Source organism: Aegilops tauschii, chromosome 7 (genome assembly GCF_002575655.3).
Source record: "Aegilops tauschii subsp. strangulata cultivar AL8/78 chromosome 7, Aet v6.0, whole genome shotgun sequence".
Classification (NCBI taxonomy): Eukaryota; Viridiplantae; Streptophyta; class Magnoliopsida; order Poales; family Poaceae; genus Aegilops; species Aegilops tauschii.
The window spans coordinates 9,373,083-9,380,368 of record NC_053041.3 but is presented as its reverse complement, the minus strand read 5'-3'; the positions used below and the strand labels follow the sequence as shown (position 1 = coordinate 9,380,368).

Sequence of the window (7,286 nt, the reverse complement as noted above, 5' to 3'; positions counted from 1 at the left end):
GATTTGGAAGATAGTAGATTAGTTTTGCTGAAAAACAGAAACTTTTGCGTCCAGTGCCAGAATTCTTTCTGATTACTAGAACGTGAAAAACCCTGAATGTTTTACACGTTTCTGATCTACAAATTCCCCACGTTGTCCTAATGTTTCAGAATTTTTAGTGATACAGAGGTTTCACTTTAATTCGCATCTTTACAGACTGTTCTGTTTTTGAAAAAAAATGCTCGCCTACTAGGCCACCGCGGCCTGCATACGACTAGAAACCCAACTATAAATGGGCCAGGATACAGCCCCGCGGGGCAGGTAGGCCCACAGGGCAGAGAGGTTAGGCGTGTACTGCCTGCTTTAGAGAGGAGCTCGGGAGTGTTGCCGCAGCGGGGCTTATAAACATGTGCAAGCGCCCTTCGTTTGGCGAGGTGGGACTAAACTTCCACCGCCCCGACGTCATGCCAGGAATAGCCCTTTAGTACCGGTTGGTGGCTCCAACCAGGACTAAAGGCCCCCCATTAGTCCCGGTGCGAGGCACCAACCGGGACTAAAGGCCCCCCCCCTTATGATTTTTGCAAATTTAACTTTTTCAGTTATTCAATCAAGACGAACTCGACAAATCCCTCACCAGTTGCTATTATCTGTAAGTGATTTCTTTCTGTAATTTAAGTCTCTAGCTCAACTCGTTCATTGCCTGTAATTATCCTCACTATATTCTTTTGTGTGGTATTATATATGCAGAATGGGGATGTTTGAAATGAAAAGAGATGCAGTCTATGGCATTGGGTTCATTGACCCAAATACCGTTTGTGAAGAGGTGTTAAATAGGCACCCAGACGACACAAAGGCAACCTTGCTGCAGTTTTTGAAGGAACTACATGCCAAACCAGAAATAGTATTTCCATACAACTTCAGGTGAGTGTTACTGTCGTGTACTACAAATTCTATTTTGCTTACTCGATGTTTAGTGTGTAGTTGACGAGTTATGCATGCAGGCTTATACAAACGTGTGTGCAGTTTCCACTCGATCCTGCTAATCATTAAAATTGACGCGGGAAAAGTTGAAGTACTGGACTCAAGAGAAAAAGAACCTAAAGAATACCAGAGCATGTATTTTATGCTCGAGAGGTACTTTCAATCATTATCGCACTATGTCGGCCTCTTTACTTCATTTCTTGATATCAAGTAATTAATTAATAACTTCTTTATTCATTTTCTTTGTCGGGCAGGGTTTGGAAAAATTCACCAATGACGTGGTCAGTCAATGGCAACCAAAGCTGAAATTGATGCGATTCAAGGTAATTAAGTAGTATTAGCTACATCCGCGCATCTCTTTAATTCGATAGTTTCAATACCATTATCATGCTTGATTATTATCCGATTGAATTCTATTCTCGTAAAGTTCTTGAGGCAGGAACAGTGGAATAATTTATGTGCATATTATGTTTGCGAGAACATTCGCATTATCATGTCTGAAAGGAACATATCTGCAAGACAACGTTGGGTACGTAATATATAAACACTATTCACATTTTTTTATCCCGCATGATCTAATATATGTATACACACAACTAATATATTCATATTGATATCCTTCTTTAAAGATGCAAGAGATGCGGGATAAGCTCCTACCAGAGGACCGCATAAAAGCACTTCAAGAGGAAATTTCGGGATTTTTGCTTGAGCAGGTCATAGCTCCCGAAGGAGAATACCATTACACCTAATGCCTACATGTAATGATCTGCAAATTGTAGGAGAAACTGTATATACCAAATTGTATGTATGTATGTATGTGTGTGTGTGTGTGTATGCAAAAATTCTATGATATATGATTGGTCGTACGAGAAATACTATTATATATGCATGACGTGTACAGTATGTAGTAGCGTAAACTATGTTTGAAATGAAAAAGAATTAAATGGAAAACACAAAATGAAAAAGGAGAAATAAACAATAAAATCTAAACCCCTAAACCCTAAACCTTTTAGTCCCGTTTGGTGACACCAACCGGGACTAAAGGTCCCGAGCCCCCGGCGCGCGCTGCCGGTCACATGGTGGGCCTTTAGTCCCGGATCATGGCCAACTGGGACTAAGGGGGGCTTTAGTCCCGATTTTGTTGTCCCGGTTAGTGAACTGGGACTAAAGGCCCTTCCCAACCGGGACTAAAGGCCGATTCTCCACTAGTGCTTGATCATCATAGCTTGTGCATGTGTAGTCTAAAAAATAGCATAGTCTCCTCCTCCAGGTTTCTGCCTCTCGCCGGCGCCGCCGCAGGTCCGCCTCGTCTCCGGTGGGCCTAGGGCCATGGGGGCGCGGTGGATCCTGCCAAGGGCCGGCGGGAGGGCTCGGAGGGCTCCATTTTCAGTCGTTTTTTCTATCTTGTTAGGGTTTGTGTCATGCTCGGGAAGGCGAGACGGCGACGGCTCCCTGAAGATGGAATAAAGGTCTCCCCGCCTAGCCCCCATTCCGGCGGTGCATCTAGCATCGTTGGTGGGCGTGTGGATGTGTGTCTCCGGTGGATCTATCTTTGGTGGATTTGCTCGGATCTCGTCGTTGTTCATCTACGTTCGTGTGTCTTCGGGTTGAATCCTTCCAACCTACGTTATTCTTCATCGGCGGCGGTTGCTGTTCTGGTGCGCTGGTCCTATGGGGCCTTAGCACGACGACTTTCCGACTGTCTACTACAACAAGTTGTGCCCGACTCCGGCGATGGAGGGGTGATGACGGCGGCGCGCCTTCGGCTCGCTTCAGTGCTTGTAGTCGTCGCTAGGTGGTCTACGGATCTGGATGTAATTTTTATTTATGATGTTCGTTGTACTGCCATGATTGAAGATGAATAGATTGGAAGTTTTTTCGCAAAAAAATAAAAAATAGCATAGTGTCATCCGCAAATAATAAGTGAGAGATACCAGGGGCACGGTGACAAATTATAACCATGGTAATAGCATCACATTGAACACCATGATTCAGCAAAGTAGATAATCCATCAGCAACAAATAGAAACAACAAGGGTGATAACGGTTCACCTTGCCGAAGCTCACATGTTCATGCAAATGAATCCAAGAGGGTTCCATTGAATTTGACAGAATGCCTCACCGATGTGACGCATGTCATAATCCAATCTACGCATCGATCAGAGAAACCCAACATTTGCATCACTTGCTTCAAAAATACCCAATCAACCATGTCATAAGCTTTTGACATATCAAGTCTATATGCACAAAAGATTTTTTTTTTTGAGATTTTTCTTGCTTGATGTAATGAATGCACTCAGAGGCCACGGGTGCATTATCCATAATCATTTTGCCAGGAACAAACACACTTTGCTCAAGGGATATGAGGTCATCAAGCAACGGCCTCATACTATTAACTAAACAATTAGAGATGACTTTATACATGACATTACATAAGTGTATATGTCTATAGTCACATATCTTAGATTGCTTGGCTATTCTTGGAGTCAAGACAATGGAGGTGGAATTTACTCCTTCCGGCATGCTACCCATGAGGAGAAACTCCTTAACTGCAGCAATTATTACACTTGTCTTGCGAGTACCCCAATTACGCTGAAAAAAACTAGCCGGAAAGCCATATGCACCAGGCGCCTTCAAGGGGCCAATCCGAAATAGAGCGTCGAAAATTTCTTGATCAGAAAATTCATCTATACAAGGCCATCAAAAATACATTTTGCATCTATACAAGGCCACTAACAGTAATCGAGGTAAAAAATAATCATGTTTTCTCGCACTAGCAACTTGTTTAATACTTGCGTGCATGTTGTCATAATGACACTCAACTACTTCCTTCTCATTCCTTCCTTGCATGCATGTGACGTATTAATGATCCTGGTAACGAAAAGAAAAGTTGGCATGCAAAGCAGTCATTAAAATTTACCTTGATACCTGCAATTTGAGTTTGTGACCTTGTATAAGAAAATGGAGGGAGTATTTTTGTCATCAACTAGCACATATGCCCGTGCATTGCAACGGGAGAGATAGTTCGTGTGTCCATCAAAAACGTCCATCACTGCAACATGACAACATATGTACGGTGTCGCCCGACAGCTGTTGCGAGGCGCATGTCGATTTCTAACAGAACCGCGCATTAATAACCATGTTACACAGCTACTACGTCTCACCCCAACTACCCTCCTATAGGTTTCCCCTCGTCTCTCTCTCTCTACTTCTCCCAAACATAGGCGAAAGGAGGGGCGACCACTCTCCCAACTTTCAATCTGGCGACACCATCTCTCCCAAGGGCCTCGTGCTCGTCGGCAGTTCGGGGTCATCATCAGATCCATGGCATGCCATGTATAGTTGCAGTCTAGGTATGCTTGGTAGGTAGATTGTGGTCGGACGCCGTCTCTTCTCCGACGGGGATGCTGACTACATCCAAGAATGGTGCACATCTTTTCTCCCTCTACAACGATGGGCGATAGAGCAGGGACTTGCGGTATGCTCACGGGTCATGTGTGGCCGGGAGATCTTGGTGCTGGTGGGGCTAGGTCCGCATGGCGGCGGCGGCCCCCTAGCTTGTGTCTTTTGTCCTCCGTGTCCGCCTCCGTCTCGGCAGTGTTCTTTCGGGTGCTTTCAGTACTCCCTCCCTCTACGTGTATAACTCACCTTACGAAAACCAAATAATCTCAAAACACTTAGGCGCGGTACATTGACTCTCACCTCGTTTATTATTTTTTGACATGAATAAAGGAATCGACCAATAAGAGATGTGGGGCGTGTATGCTTTCAATAACTTGAGACTATCAAACACGACATGCAGTTGTCAGTTCATTGCATGCGATGCTATTAATTAGCAAATAAACATTAAGTTCTCTCGTTTACCTCTCCGCCTTAATTGCGGTGCGCAACCTAAGATGACTTATTCATCTAGATGGAGGGAGTATAATTTTTGTACAACAGTTCAAATCATAACAATTCGAACCATGCTACACATACGATACGTGCAGCGACATCGACACAATTCATGAAGTCCCTCTTTTTTCTTTCTTTTTTGAACACAGTACAGATGCAAGTGCTCATATACACGCGCATACACTCACCCCTATGAACGCACACACTCACACCCTACCCCTATCAGAACCTCCGAAAGACTGAGCCGGCATATCATCTTGAAATTTACGAAGTCACCGTAGGCACCTCGTCGTCGATGGGAACGTCTCCTCCCACTTAATGCGCATCGCCGGAAATCCTGAAATAAATTTAGGAATAAATGCGAGCACCAGGACTTGAACCCTGATGGGCTAGGGATACCATAGTCTTTCTAACCATCCAACCACAGGTTGGTTCGCGAAGTCCCTCTTTCTTGATGATCACGGCAGCTTGCTTATTTCCATACAACTCCGGAGCATATAAAAACTGTGAGATCTTTTTTTTCTTTTTTTTTTGACTGTGAGATCTAATATAGAATAGAGGTGGGACTACTTAATATCGTAATGAACTGTTTCTTATAATAAATTGTATGCTAGCTCAGTTGGCTGCGTCCAAAGCGACGGGGGTGCAAGTTTGGAGAACGATCGAAGAGTTATTTTTTGAATTTATTCTTTGACTGCGGGTTGCTTCTACGAAATATCAAGGGGTCTTTACAAAAATGCATTATGGACCAAGAATAGCTAATTTTTAAAAATAGTGAAAAATTACATTAATTCAAGAAATAATATGCGGTTTTGAAGATTTTCAAAAATAAAACAATATGCGGTTTTGAAGATTTTCAAAAATAATATGCGGTTTTGAAGAAATAATATGCAGTTGGCTTTGGCTAAGCCGATTGACCACTCGGCTTCAAGCATGAGCTTCAGTCGGTTTTAGCGAAATCAATCAGTACTAATTGGTTTCGTCGAAACCAATTAGTTGCTGTCGACTTTGGCAAACTCGGCAACTGCATGTAACCATATTTTTCACTGTAATTTTATGCGGTCACTCTCTCATGGTTTTTTAATAGTATCTTTTTTATAACAAATTCAAGAAATTTATGCCCTAATATTAAGCCATAAACATCCTGCCAACCAGTCTATCAACTGACTAACATATCATATTTGAGGGGCAGTTGGTGACACCTCTATGTATTGAAAATCACTCAGATCAGCTCCCATCACATTTGTTTGGACAGTACCAGGACCGTAGTAAAAACGAACTTCACTACATCAGACATCTCTACTGACCTAAAAAAAATTCAACATCGACAACTATTAAGCAGCAGGACATAATACCATCTATAGTATTCAACCTACATATATATAAAAATACTACCGAACCAAGTAAAAATATTCGCACACCTAAATATTTGACATCTAGATATATTATTGGACCAACTAAATAATCGCACAACTTAATATCCGACATCTAAATATATTATCAAATATTACCGGACCAACTATAACCGAATATTCGCACACATATGCAAATATGACAGATAAAATGCTAGTTGAATCTTACCCTTGAAGCGTGCAAAGCAACTCCGTTCGGCGGCCTTCAGTCGCCGGCGCAGCACCACCAACAAATAGTCCATCCACACCACCACCACGACTAGCATCACAACCACCTCCAACACCGCCACAACCATCACCACGACCACCACGAGCTATCCCATCATGAGATCAAGGTTTCCCTTGCCTCCCCCAACCCTCTAGAATGCAACTACGGTGAAAAATGGGCAAGAAATCGGCTTAAAATCAGGTATTAAATCGACCGTTTTCGTGTAGGTGAGAGAAGCAAAGAAACGGGAAGAAAGAAGAGAGGAGGAGGAAGGAGCGGTCGGCGCTTACTAGCCACTAGTCGGGCACGCCGTAGCCGAATGGCATGTCGGCTTCGACATGGCCGACTGCAGGCCGTGCATGCCCGACTGCCCGGCGGTGACGTGGCTCATCCACTTATCTGCCGACGCGTGGCCAAGTGGGCCCAGTCGGTTTCACCATGTCCAACTAGATCCTAGTCAGTTTCGCTATGTCTGACTGAATCCAATCGGCATCGCCTAAGCCGATGGTATATTATTTTTGAAAAATTTCAAAATCGTGTATTATTGAATGAAAAAATGCATTATTTAAAAATTTTAGCCCAAGAATACATATTCTCTTTATTAGTAGGTATAGATTTTTTGGTTTTATTCTTTGACTACGGGTTGATCCTATGAAATATCAAGGGGTTTTTACAAAAATTGCATGACGGATCAAGAATACCTATTCGTTTTATTAGTAGGTAGGTATATATGTAGATATAGATGTGTCACCACTCAAAGAAAGGGCGTACATGTACGTGTGATGGTGCAGGGCGGGTCCATACATTTGTTAA

General features: G+C 43.0%; 1 long non-coding RNA gene across 1 annotated transcript; it reads right to left on the bottom strand.

Moving 5' to 3' along the window:
* Positions 1-4,962: 4,962 nt before the first annotated feature.
* Positions 4,963-6,760, bottom strand: LOC141026581 (uncharacterized). The gene is made up of 2 exons (XR_012188907.1): positions 6,435-6,760; positions 4,963-5,190 (listed from the first exon to the last, which is right to left on the bottom strand). It is a non-coding gene; the product is annotated as an uncharacterized lncRNA (long non-coding RNA).
* Positions 6,761-7,286: the final 526 nt, after the last annotated feature.